Genomic DNA, 12,950 nt, shown 5'->3' with positions numbered 1-12,950 from the left:
ACCGTACAGATGGGTTTCCTTCTTCTAGACAAGTTCCATATATGATCATTTTATATGTAGCGTATACAATGATTTTTTATATATATATGGTATATATACTGTATAAGGATTTTGGAATTGGGTTTTTGTGCCTGAGAAAGGATCATTTAAACTACAGGTTTTGGATGGAGTGAACTTTTAGCAAAGTGGTTTTTCTGTGAAAAGACCAAGCCGACAAACAAGGGTTTGGGAAAAGATAATAAACCAAGCTCTGATAAACACCAGATCCCATTACATGTTAACGAGCACTTCGTTTCAGCAGACGCGTATACAAAGCAAAAGAAACGGGGCAGAAAGGGGGGGCTCCGCGCCAGAAAAGCCGAGCTTAGTGTAAACATCGGAAAGCATCTTTAGAATGCCCTTATCATCGAGTGTCCTGAAGATTTGTCCTCTGGAAACTCTCAAGGCAGCGGGCGTGCTGAAAGCTAGGGAGGTAAACCTTTTAAATGGATAGTTTCCTGCAAAGACAGTGGAAGCCCAGCTGACCAGAAAGACTGGAAATGCAGCTCTTTTCTTATTTGATTTTCCCCCTCCCTCTTACTCCTTTATAGGCGAAATTACCAGGTCAGTGATTCGCATAATCTTTCCTGGGCTGCAGCTTTGAGGTCTGGAAAAGGTTCGTCTCTACCTGTGAGTACCTTTTTCTCCTATTATTGAGTCTTGTTTCAGCCCCCAAACACTTCTTTTTGTAGTGTCTGTCTACCTTTAGGAAATACGGCTTCTGATGGGTTTAGCATACAGGGCAAAAATAATTCATACTGAAAACCAAAGAAAGGTACAAACTAATAAGTCACTTTGCATGATCAGATCGAGTTAAAGGGGTGTTTGCCCTGCAATGCCATGTGTTTTCTTTTTGTTTTGACTAATTCCCTTTGAACTTGTAAGATCCTACACCGGTTTTTTAAATGTCAGATTAAAAAAAAAAAATTTACTTGCTAATTAGCTTCAAACGAAAGGTCTAGTGTTTGACACTTTTTTTTTCTCTATGCATTGATATGAAATAATGGCTGATCAGAGAGAAGGGATTATAACAGAAAATAAGCAGAGTTGTTTTATTCCTCAATGACAATTAATAGCATACTGTGCAGACTTTATCAGCATCTGTTTTGATTACCAGACTTGGAACTTTACAATAAGGGCAAGAGGTCCTGGAAATTTAGTTGTACACTATCTGTATCTGTTCCATAATTGTTCTTTCCTGTTAATTGGACATAGCGGTTTTATGTGGGAGGGATAGGAAACAAGAGTAAAATTTGCCTCCTTTAAGGTTTTGGTAGAACCGAACCACAAGTACCTCTTTATTAAAGCCAGACTCATCTTAAATACTTAGCACATTGTGGAGACCAGGTCTTTTAGCACAGATGAGTGTAATGTCCTTTTTGTGAAGTTTGCCTATGAAGTAAAAACTGTTGAATAGTGTTTTCTTGAGTGGGGTGAAGGGCGTTTTGGGTTGTTTTTTTTGGTTTTTTTAATAAGATGATATACTTTTAGTATGAGGGCATTGTGGTCAGCCCTGGGATTCAGAACCCAAATGCAAAAAAGCGGTGACTTTTCTAGAAGAAAAAACTCAGATTAAAGCCCAATCTGACAAGCCGTCTGTTGTGACTTTCAAAACTTCGAAGAAAATACTGTATTTCTTTACTTTGATGGATCATTGGCATCCTGGTCCAGACTGGACGCCTTTGTTTTCACTAAACCTGTAGGAAAATGTCAGCTTATTTTGTTAGAAAAGCTGAAAATCACATGAGATTTCAACGTTGCAATTTTCCAAATATAAAACCAGAGCCTCCCACACAGAAACAATACTGTATATACATTTTTTTAAAAATAGGCCTCGGATATTCTTTAGGACCCCCAAGAGATTTGTGTTATATTTTTTTTACTAGCAGCATACATCCAGTTCGTTATAAATTGAGTGTTTGCAAGATTGACTGAATGAATATTTTAAGTCCAATTGTGTGTGATAAGGTATTTTAAAGTGTGTAAAAAATGTTACGAAACCAAACGGGGGTAATTCTATAAAGATTGCTTAAAGTTAGACGTTAAAATGCTGGACACTAATCCTGAAGGGGTTGATTCTAAAAAGGACATCTAAAGTTAGGTGCCTTACTTACCCCCCCCTTTTTTTTTTTTTTTTTTTACAAAACCGCGCAAGACATTTTTAGTGACAGCCGGCGCATTGACTGCTCTGCGCTGCTCCAATGATCATAGAGTTCCTATGAGCATCAGAACAGCGCAGAGCATTCAACGTGCTAGCTGGCACTAAAAACCTCTTGCGAAGTTTTGTAAAAGGGGGGTTAATTGGCAAAATACCCCTAATAGCCTCAATAATTGGTTAAAAAAATGAACTGGGTGATAAACGCCTGACTCTATATAAGATAGGAACTTATTGCATGGTGCTTAGTGGTGCCTAATGCCTAAGTGGGCGTTTCTATCAGTGGAGCGTGACTTAGGTGCCACTAAGCGCAATTCTCCCAAAACGTAGGCCTTTAAAACCTTGGCCTATATTTCAGGCGCCTAAGGCCCTCTTTTACAAAGGTGCGCTAAGCATTTTAGCGTGGATTTAGCACGCGCTAAATCAACATGTGCGCTAACCGCTAACGTGTCCATAGGATAACAAGAACGCGTTAGCATTTAGCGCGTGTTTTAGCGGGCTAATATTTACTGAACGCTAAAAAACATAGCTCACCTTAGTAAAAGAGGGGGTAAGTTTTTACGTAGGTGCCGCTAGCTGCAATTCCATAAATGGCACCTAAGCGACTGACACACAGTCGGCACCATTTTTCTAGGTGCCGGCCAATTTAGGTGCCGTTTACAGAATCAGCCCCGAATTCAATATCTGCAATTGCTTGCGCCTAACTTTAGTTGCCATGTCAAACACTGGTGGAAATGCATGTGCATGAGCAACTGACAATATTCTTGCGTGGCCTTCGACTGCAAACTGCCAAACGAAGGTCCTACTCCCATTTCATACCAAGCCATCGACTGCACCCCACATATCAGATCCCTTGAAGGACTCCTCAGCTTTAGAACATAAGAACATAAGCATTGCCCCTGCTGGGTCAGGCCAGGGGTCCATCGCGCCCAGCAGTCCGCTCCCGCGGCGGCCCCCCAGGTGCATTCCAGGTGTCCACCACCCTCTGAGTGAAGAAGAACTTCCTAGCATTCGTTTTGAATCTGTTGCCTCTCAATTTTTCTGGATGACCTCTTGTTTTTGTTGTCCCCGCTAGTCTGAAGAATCTGTTCCTCTCCACCTTCTCTATGCCTTTCATGATTTTATAAGTCTCTATCATGTCCCCTTTAAGTATCCGCTTTTCCAGGGTAAAGAGACCCAGCTTGTCCAACCTTTTGGCATATGAAAGGTTCTCCATGCCCTTTATCATCCTTGTTGCTCTCCTCTGTACCCTCTTGAGCATCGCCATATCCTTCTTAAGGTACGGTGACCAGTATTGGATGCAGTACTCCAGATGGGGGTGCACCATCGTTCGATACAGCAGCAGGATAACTTCCTTCATTCTGGTAGTGATACCTTTTTTGATAATGCCCAACATTCTGTTCGCTTTCTTTGAGGCCGCTGTACATTGTGTCGCCGGCTTCATTGTTTTATCCACCATTACCCCCAGGTGTTTTTCTAGGTTGCCTTCCCCCAGTGCCCTCCCTCCCATCGTATAGCTGTATATGGGGTTCCCTTTCCCTATATGCAAGACCTTACATTTCTCTACATTGAAGCTTATCTGCCATCTATTTGACCACTCACTCAGTTTGTTCAGGTCTCTCTGCAGTTCTTTGCATTCCTCAACAGTTCTGACCCTGCTGGAGAGTTTTGTGTCATCCGCAAATTTGACAACTTCTCAAATTTGACCTGTTTCCAGGTCATTAATGAATATATTGAACAGCAGCGGTCCCAGCACTGACCCCTATGGGACACCACTCGTGACCCCTTTCCAGTCAGAGTAGTGTCCCTTTACTCCTACCCTTTGCTTCCTGTCCGCCAGCCAATTTTTGATCCATCTGTGCACGTACCCTTCCACCCCGTGGCTCCATAGTTTCTTCAGTAGGCGCTCATGGGGTACCTTGTCGAAGGCTTTCTGGAAATCCAGATATAAAGCAATAAAAATATACCTCTTCACCTAAACACCTAACCTTGACTGATGGACTACAAAGAAATGTATATTGGTACCAGAACCAGTATATGTCACAAGAATAACTTGTATTTTAAAATCATATGTTATAACTATCTGTGTGTCAAATTAAGATAAAACTTGTACTGAAAACCTTGCACTGTAAGGATAACTATGGCAAACTGTAACCAGTAAGCTGTATACTATGGGGCTCATAATCGAAATGGAAATACGTCTAAAAATCGGCCTAAATCAGCACTTAGACGATCAGTGAGACAAGTTGTCCAAGTGCCGCTAATTGAACTGGGTTTTAGACATATCTAAAAATGACTTAAGCATTCACAGTGCTGCAGTACGCCCAGAGCTAAAAGTGGCATTTTAAGAGGAGTGGTGAGGGTGAGATTTGGGCGGGACGTGGGCTGTCCTAGACTTAGTCATACTGCATGTATAACCGAAAGTTTTACAACATTGCCTAGACGGAACTTGGACGTTGTGACATAGGCCATCTAAAACCAGGTCTAAGTAATAAGAAGGTATCCAAAGTGACTATAGGGACAAAGTACAGACCCCTACACAACCCCCCCTAAAAATCATAATCACAACTTTACATATCTGCCTCCAGAACATCAGCACCTGGCATCCTGGCATAAGAAAGCCTAGTAGAGCTGCACAGAGATGGCTTAAGTGGTCTGGGGGTGGACTAGTGAACCATGGAGAGGAGGACCCAGGCTCATAAGCCACTCTAACCACCACATGTATGGTGAAACATGTGCACCCCCCAAAAAAAAAACTAAACTCTTATCTACTGCCATATAAATAGCACCTGCAACCATAAGGGCTATTGGGATGGTAGACAGGTGGGTCTAGTTGGTTCTGGGGGTGTTTTGGAGGCTCACCATGACCTATAAGGCTGTAGTGGTCAGATGTGTATGAGGCACCCTTTTTGTGAAGTTCACAGCAGTTCCTTGTAAGGTACCCCACTACTCTGGTGTAATGTTTGGGTGTCCAGTACATCACTTTGCTGACCCTGCCCACATCCAAAAGGTCTTTTTCTAGGCGTTTTTGACTTGGATTAATTTTTGGATGAAAATGGGGTATAAAGATGGACGACTTAGCGGTCTGGACGATCAGATGTCTGGATGTATAGTTAGACGATTTTTGAAAAAAAAAAAAAATAAATAAATATATATATATATATGTTGGACGTATTTTTCAAAAATGGACCTTTTCCCATGTTCAACTTTGGGCGACTAGCGACTTAGGCCCAAAACACACTTAGATGTATCTTTTGATTATGCCCCTCCAAGTATATTAATATTAGACCCCTAGTATGTGTCAGGTTAGGATAAAAACTAGTATTGTAAATTTGCACTGAAATTATGTATGCTTAACCTGTAACCCATTCTAAGCTCTTTAGGGACAACAGGATAGAAAACGAAATAAATAAATATTCTATAACTGTTAGCACATAAGTGCTGGGCAGGCCCCTTGTAAAACCCATGCGCCTCCCATGTCTACACCCCCTAGCATTTGCACACTAAGGGAGAAATTCATCCACTGGTGCTACTGCTTTAGCACATGCTAATCACGTTTAGTGTGCTCTAATTCTTAGCACACGCTAACATGTTTAGTGCCAATTGATGAATTCTCTCTTAAGAGTCCTTTTTGCAAAATACTGCTAACAAGTGGCTTTTGGCTGGCCTTACATGGTTCTTTCCCGCCTGCTAAGCCCATTGTCAGCCGAAAGCCCGAGGTGGTAATGCCGCTGTACAGGTCCATGGTGACACCACATCTGGAATACTGTGTACAATTTTGGAGGCCACACTATCGGAAGGATGTGCTAAGAATGGAATCGGTTCAACGATTGGCCACCAAGATGGTCTCAGGGCTCAAGGATGTCCCTTATGAAGAACGACTAGGTAAGTTGCACCTTTACTCTCTCGAGGAACACAGAGAGAGGGGTGACATGATAGAGACGTTCAAATACGTCACTGGCCATATTGAGGTGGAAGAAGACATCTTCTTCCTTCCGGGCCCTACTGCTACAAGAGGGCATCCGCTAAAAATCAGGGGCGGGAAATTCCATAGTGACACTAGGAAGTACTTCTTCACCGAAAGGGTGGTTGACCGTTGGAACGATCTTCCACTTCAGGTAGTTGAGGCCAGGAACGTGACTGACTTTAAGATCAAATGGGATCAACACGTGGCTCACTTCAAAGAAGAACCTAGAGGGGAGGGTTATTTGAGTGGGCAGACTTGTTGGGCCGAAGGCCCTTTTCTGCCGTCATATTCTATGTTTCTATTTTTAACACAGCAGTAATATGTTGCCATTTTAGCGCATCGATGTTAAGAAAGATTAGCATGTGGGCCCTTACTACAACTATTTTGTAGGTGGTATGGATTCATGCAATAATCATGTGCTAATCAATTAGTGCATGGCAACATACCTGCACCAACTAATTACTTCAGAATTGCTCGTTCTCTGCCCCCTTCCACAGTAAAAATAAATTTTTTATTTTTTTTTTGCATGTGATATGCATATGCTAACCTGAAACTTAGTGCCCCACAATAAGCTCTAAAAGAAGTATTTGCTAAGGCAGGGTCTTCCCAAACCTGGTCCTGGAAGTGCCCCAGTCAGTCAGGTTTTCAGGATACCCACAATGAATATTCATGAGAGAGATTTGCATGCACTGTCTCCACTGCATGCAAATCTCTGTTATGAATATTAAGAATAGCCTAACTGGGTCAGACCAATGGTCCTTCTAGCACACTATCCCATCTACATGGTGGCCAATCCAGATCACAAGTACCTGGCAAAAACCCAAACAGTAGCAACATTTTATGCTACAAATCCATGGCAAGCAGTGGCTTCCCCCATGTCTGTCTCTCTACTACAGACCTTACCTTCAGGAACTTGTCCAAATCTTTTTTTAAACCAGCTATGTTAACCACTCTTACCACATCCTCTGGCAATGCGTTCCAGAGCTTAACTATTCCCTGAGTGAAAAAAATATTTCATCCTATTGGTTTTAAAACTTTCTTCCTGTAACTTTGTAGTTTTTGATGGAGTGAAAAAATGATCCACTTGTACCCATTCTATACCACTCAGGATTTTGTAGACCTCAATCATATCTGACCTCAGTCATTTCTTTTCCAAGTTGAAGAGCCCTAACCTCTTTAGTTTTTCCTCATACCCTTTATCATCTTGGTCGCTCTTTTCTAGTTCCACTATATCCTTTTTAAGATTTGGTGGCAAGAACTGAATGCAGTATTCAAGGCGAGGCCACACCATGGAGTGATACAGAGGCATTATAATATTCTTAGTCTTGTTAACCATCTCTTGTAAAATAATTCCTAGCATCTTGTTTGCTTTTTTGGCCACCACCGTACATTGGGCAGAGAATTCAGCATATTGTCTACAGATGTTTTTCTTGGGCACTGGCCCCCAAGGTGACCCTAGCATCTGGTAACTATGATTTGGGTTATTCTTCCCAATGTGCATCACTTTGCATTTGTCCACATTAAATTTTATCTGCCATCTGGATGCCCAGTCTTCCAATTTCCTAAGATCTGCCTGCAATTTTTCACAGTCTATATGCATTTTAACAACTTATAACAGTTTAGTGTCATCTGCAAATCTAATCTCCTTTCTCATCATTCTAATTTCCAGCTCATTTATAAATAAGTTAAATAGCACCGGTCCCAGTACAGATTCCTGTGGCAGTCCACTATTTACCCTCCTCCAAAGAAAAAAAATATCAATTTAACCCTACCCTCTGTTTTCTATCCAATAACCAATTCCTAATCCACAAATGAACATTGCCTCCTATCCCATGACTCTTCATTGTGGATATCCTGAAAACCTGACTGACTGGGGTGCCTCCAGGATCAGGTTTGGAAACCACTGTGCTAAAGTTATATATTTATATATACACTGTGAATTGAGAGAAAAAAAAAAAAAACCTACACCAAAATGTTTTTTGTTGCATCTTTTACAGAGCTTGGCCAATTCTTATGAAATGTAGGCCCTCTTTTACAAAGGCGCGTTAAGCGTTTTAGCACGGATTTAGCACGTGCTAAATCAATGCATGCACTAACCGCTAACGCGTCCATAGGATAACATGCACATGTTAGCATTTAGCGTGTGTGTAGTGCGCGCTACAAAGCTTAGCGCACCTTTGTAAAAGAGGGGGTTAGTGTGTCATGTCCTGAATGAAGCTGATGTAAAATATAAATATTTCCCACTGCACCACAACACTACCGCGTGAACACTGTTGCTATGGGATACGCGCAGAACCAGATGATAGTTTGTAAACAGTCTCTGTATCACTGCAGAAGACCAAATTCTGAACTTGGTAGTGCTAAAAGGTTACAGCAGTCCACAATTGCTGAAAGAGTTCCCACAGAAGGGCTGAAATAAAAATGGCCTTGATGTGCTGCCATGCAAGATCCGAGCAACAAACACTGTGGATCACAAGCCAAGCAGTTTATGACCATGCTCGATTCGCACACATGAGCACATTGACGTTGTACGTGATCTTATACTGAGCCAGGAGGATGCGCTACAAATATACCAAACAACGCGCCAAGTAGCAAGAGAAGCAGGAATAAGCCAGACAAGTATGATTAGGATAATTCATGACGATCAGAAATTAACGTATCTTCAAAAGCATTGTGCCCAAGAGTTAACTTTACACAATACACACGCCTGAAACAGTGCAAGCGACTTTGATCATGTACCCAGAGCACAGTGTCAGCTTCATCTGGTTTACAGATGAAAAGATATTTACAGTAGCTCCACTGATTAACACACAGAATGATCGCCTGTACGTGCCTTCAACAACACTGAAGCGTGAGGTTAATGTAAAACGCCTACTATGGACCCACCCAACTTTCAGCCAACCATGGTCTCGGTCACAATCTTGAAAGTTTGATTCACAGATCTGTTCATCATCGATCCTGAGGTTAAGATCAACAGCACATACTACTGTGATGTCCTCTTGGTGCAGAAGCTGTTGCCAGGAGACTACTTTATCTTCCAATAGGACAATACCGCAGCACATCGGCCAAAGGACACCGTAGAACTGCCACATCAGGAGACCCCAGACTTCACTGGTCCAGACCTTTGGCCTGCAAATTCACCAAACCTAAACCCATTTGACTACCAGATCTGGGGGCTGATACAGGAACGCATCTTCCAGACAGTGATATCTGATGCTGAAGACCTTAAACAGCTCCTCATCTCTGTTTGGGCTGAGCTGAAGCAGAGCATCATTGACAAGTCCATGGATTAGTGGCAGCCAAGGCTGAGGGTGTGCTTTCATGCAAAGGGAGTGTACTTCGAACATCTGCTTAATTGAAACATTACTTTTTGACATTACATTTTTCTGCAAAATACGCCATAAAACTTTTTGATGTGTTTTTATTCAGTTCACAATTCATTTTCTCAAGGTAGTGTTATGGTGCAGTGGGAAATATTTACATTTTACTTCACCTTCATTCAGGACATGACAAACTAAATTTCATAAGAATTGGCCAAATTTTGTGGAAGATATGACAAAAAATATTTTAATATGGGGTTTTTTTCCCCAGTTCACTCATATTTACATTTCTTAATATTTGAAGCAGTTTACATTCAGATAATCTAAGGGCTCCTTTTACGAAGCCGCGTTAGTGGTTTAATGTGCGTAATAGCGCGCACTAATTTGCCAGCTGCGCTAGCCACTACCACCTCCTCTTGAGCAGGCGGTAGTTTTTCAGCTATCGTGAGGGTTAGCGCGCGCTAAAAATGTACATGCGATAAAGCCGCTAACACGGCTTCGTAAAAGGAGCCCTAAGTATTTCTCCCTATGTGTCTCAGCGGGCTCACAATCTAATTAATATAGAATACCAACTAAAGGCAAACTAGTGCCAATTAGCACTACTGAACATAACACCAATTATCACTAATATTTGGTAGTTAGTGCATTAGTAGCTAATTTGTGAGTTAACCTCCTCCCCTGTTTTACAAAACCGCAAAAGCGGTTTTTAGCACAGGTCAGCGCGTTGAATGCTATGCGCTGCTCCCAACACTCATAGAGTTCCTATGAGTGTCAGGAGCACTGCACAGCATTCAGTGTGCCAGCCTGCACTAAAATCTGCTTTTGTGGTTTTGTTAAAAAATAAAAGGGGGGGGGAGGTAAGTTACTTGCGTGACTGCAGGCGTTATATAATGTGTACACAATTTTGTGCATTTAGTATGAAACTGGGTGCACAAGTTTATAGAATGAGGGGTAAGTGTGAAATGAACAAGAAAATTCACCTGAAAATCAAGAAAATTTCAGAAAATTCTGAAAATAAAATGTATTTGTGCATGAGCACATCCCTATTAACTGTTGCTTAAGTGGATCAGAAATTGTGATTTCTTTCTTTTAAGGAAGTGCAGTGTTGCATCCCTGTTCTTTTTTCGAAATCTATCAGCCCACGTACAAGCTGCTCTTCAACGTTCGTCTTCACACAGGCTTCAGCATGCTTCTTGCGGTTCAGTTTGACTCCTTTCCAACCTAGGACCCCTGAAGAAGGCGTGTACCGAAACAAGGACTGTGTTGGGTCCCGTGGTTTATTTTTAAGGTGTTGTTTTTAACCACAATTATTTTAATAAACTTTGCCTGTATCATTGTACAAGTTACTGCAGTTCTTGCTTTGCTTTGTCTTCGACCCTTTTACTGCAGATTTTGTTGGTTCTTCTTTTTTTTGTTTGTGTTGCATCCCTGTTGTTCAAACATCTGACAAAGTGTGTCGGTTGTACCCCAAATCCTTTACAATAACTTTTGCTCCGGTGTGTGGCTCTGAGCACTGCTAGATACTGTAGGCTGGGTGGTCTGTGCAGTGCTTGGCATCAGCCATAGCAGCAGCAATAACAAAAGTGCTTGCACAATTGGGCAACCTGAGACCCCAGAAGCAATTAAGTCATTCTGTTCAGTTGGGTGACAAACCTGAATGGCTTGCATTCAAAAGGTGAGGTAAAACATTTTCTAGTGAACTGTGCTATTTTGTCTGTGGTTGCTGCTTTTTGGTGCTGCCTCCAGCAGTATTTCACAGGGCTCAGAAGACTAACTTTGAAGTCTGTAAACTATAGTCACATTCTCTCAATTTCTTTTCAGATAAAGGAAGCCACTTGCTGTGTCATACACTTATAGTTCCACAGAGCCTGCATAAAATAGTGACATTCAAATGACACTGAAACAATCATAGCCTAAGATTTTGTTTCATAGGTAAATCAAATTTTCATATCCAAGACTTACCTGACTAGAAGTAGTTCAAGTGGGAGGGGGTCATATTAGATTATCAGTGGGGTTGATATGCAGAGAGATTTCACTGGTTAGGAAGGCTCCTAATCAGTTAAATCTAACTGACCAGCACTAGAACAGATATTCAGCAGCATTGAAATGGAAAATCTGGCAACCCTACTGCTGCTCCCTGACCTCCTTCCAACCATCTCTCCCTCCCCCTCCCCCATATGATTGGGGAGAAGGCATCACTTAAATCCACTCCCCTAACTCCCCCGGTACATTTGAATCCTTTGTGTATTTACCAGCAGCAATCTACAACTCATTCACCTTGTTCACACTGGCTCTGAGCCTTCCCTCTGATGGAACTTCATGGTCCTGCAAACAGGAAGTTGCATCAGGGGGAGTGTATTGTTGCTTGTTGCCAGTGAAAGGAATTAAAAGTACTGGGGGAAAGAGTGGAGTCAGTGGTGTACCAAAAGGGGAGGGGGGCAAGGGGGTGATCTTTTATATATATATATTGTAAACTCGCTTAGAAATTAGATAAGCGATTAAATCATATTATAATAAAACCTTGAAACCTCCCAGGGTTGGTGTCATATTCCGGGAATTGACATACCTCCGGGCCTGCCTCTTAAAGCAGAAGCAGCAGTTGTGGTGACTCCTACCAACAAGGTTAGAGGCAGCACTATAAACAGGTTGCTTGTGGCCTGCCCTGCCAGGGCTTTCCCTCTGTTGAATCACTAATGACATCACTGATGACACGGCAGAGAGAATCCCCAGTGGAGAAGGCCGCAAACAGCCTGTTCACAGTGCTGCCTCTAACCTTGTTGGTAGGAGTCATAATGTTAGGCGCTTGCTATTTTTTTGTTTAGTTGCATATTCATTCTTAAAAAGGAGCTATATTTTTTGTCTTTTTTTTATTGTTTTGCAAACATTTATATGAGCAAAAGGGAAACCCAATAAAGCAATGAAACAGAGAAAATTGTGACCTTTTCTATCTTTGTTGCACAAATAAGTTGCAGTAGAAGGCAAAATATATATTTAAAAAACCGCAGTTCTGAGAGGTTTCAATTTGAAATGCAGATGTTTGAGTGAGATGCTGATTTGAGCAGAGACATTTTTTTTTTATTTTCAGACAAGCAGTTAAGGCTGGACATTCCATTGCAAGTGGCAGGGAACTGAGTAATAGGCAATGGAACCGAGAGGGAATCGTTTGGAAAATAGATCATTGTGAACGACCAGCTGAAAAAAAAAAAAAAAAGTCTAGTGAAATGCAGACCAGGAAACATGTCACTGTGCTTAAATTCATGATATTTCCAAGTCAGTAACCATGAACTTACACAGATACAGATCTGCAGCTTAATCCCCCTTCCCAGCCGTGTTAGAATATATGGCTTTAAAGATGAGGGAATATGAAGGTAATGCTTACACATGTTTGGGGAAGAGTGTGGCACGGTTCATAGACAACAACGCGGAAGACAAAGGCGCGCGCCAACAACTGAGCGCAAGATGGAGGCGC

General features: G+C 41.8%; 1 long non-coding RNA gene across 1 annotated transcript; it reads left to right on the top strand.

Annotated features, from left to right (window-relative positions):
* Window positions 1–335: 335 nt before the first annotated feature.
* On the top strand, window positions 336–10,714 carry LOC117347791. Its single transcript, XR_004536837.1, has 3 exons — window positions 336–472; window positions 591–669; window positions 10,576–10,714. It is a non-coding gene; the product is annotated as an uncharacterized LOC117347791 (long non-coding RNA).
* Window positions 10,715–12,950: the final 2,236 nt, after the last annotated feature.

The sequence above is a fragment of the Geotrypetes seraphini genome, chromosome 1 (assembly GCF_902459505.1).
Source record: "Geotrypetes seraphini chromosome 1, aGeoSer1.1, whole genome shotgun sequence".
Classification (NCBI taxonomy): Eukaryota; Metazoa; Chordata; class Amphibia; order Gymnophiona; family Dermophiidae; genus Geotrypetes; species Geotrypetes seraphini.
The sequence above is the reverse complement of the archived record's forward strand: the minus strand, read 5'-3'. Positions and strand labels throughout refer to the sequence as shown.